The following is a 1,413-nucleotide window of genomic DNA, read 5'->3' as shown; positions in this document are numbered from 1 at the left end:
TATATCTAGACATTTAACTAGATCGCAAAGTGTTTTTTACAGAAGGATTCAGAACAATGTCCTTTGGAGAGCACTGTTGAGCCTGTGATGGCTTTCTTTTCACTTATGCTGCTACAGGAAAATCACACTAATCGCCTGAAGGGAGAATTCCACATTCATGGCACATGGTCAGTCAGAGTTACAGGAAATTGAATGCTTCAGCTAAAGTCACTGCACCTGCTGGAGTCAGCTGTCTCCTGTCACCATAGCAAGAGGGGGGACAGCTGGAGGACTGCTCAGATCCTTTAGTCTACTAAGAAATGGCTTAACTTTGCTCTTCACGATCACAGTTCTTGGAATTAGGTGTGATATGGCATTTTATTTTATCTGACAAAATAAAGAGAGGCAAGTGACTCCCTCCAAGGACTGAGATAATACCTGGTTGATTAAGTTACTTTCAACTCAAGTTTCACATGTTTATTCATGTTTTGGGTTTACTCTCTTTTTACCAACACTAAATATTTTGGAAGTTTTGATCAGTATTGAGGGTATATTATAGGTTCTTTAAAGGCATCGATACTTACAGTATCAGTGCATTTCTAATTTCAAACTAATGATTCAGAATTGCTTTCCTCTTCAGCAGAAATCAAGGTAAGTTTTTTATTTCATGTACAATTCTTAGGGGAAATAAAATTAATGGTAATAGCTGTACTAAAGTTATATATGAGTTACTTAATCTAGAAAATGTTATCAAGACTTTTCTAAACCAGTAAGGTAAAGTTGGGGTATGAACTTAAACATTTCCTTCAGTACAGAGTTACTTGGTACTTACAAAACATTATGTTGCTTTCCAAAAGAATATGGGTTGGGGCTCCTGGTTTATGTATTTCTCTGAATGTACTTTATGGATATTGAAGGACTCTTCTAGGTAATGGTGCAAAAATACCTGACAGAAATGAATGCTAGGTGTTACAGATTACAGAAAGCTGCAGATCTGCCTTCGGGAAGTGTTTCATTGTATGGGAAGAGTTTCCTTAAGTAAAGAAAACTTGAATGCAGTAGGCCTGTGTAGATGGTGAGGGAGGGGACTAGCAACAAGGGAGCTTGAGATCCACTCAGTATCTGTGTTCTTGTTGTTATTTTCCATCAAGACAATCACGACTCATAATGACCCTATAATCAATAGCTCTGAACTCTGCCCTATCCTGAGCCAATCTCACCATCTCTGACATACCTACCCCCTTTGCCACAGTTACTGTGTTAATCCATTTTATCCCGGAGGATCTTCCTCTCATGTGCTCTTTCTCTTTCCTTCCAAACACCAAGTCCTTTTCCAAGGACTAGTCTCTCCCACAGTCAACAGTCTTGGCACCAGCAGCCAGGAAATTAAAAGGCGCATTGCCATGGGAAAGTCTGCTGTTAGGGACCTCTCCA

The sequence above is a fragment of the Elephantulus edwardii genome, unplaced genomic scaffold, assembly GCF_000299155.1.
Source record: "Elephantulus edwardii isolate Elephantulus edwardi_28Jun2011 unplaced genomic scaffold, EleEdw1.0 scaffold00284, whole genome shotgun sequence".
In the NCBI taxonomy this organism is placed as follows: Eukaryota; Metazoa; Chordata; class Mammalia; order Macroscelidea; family Macroscelididae; genus Elephantulus; species Elephantulus edwardii.
Note: the sequence above shows the minus strand (reverse complement) of the source record.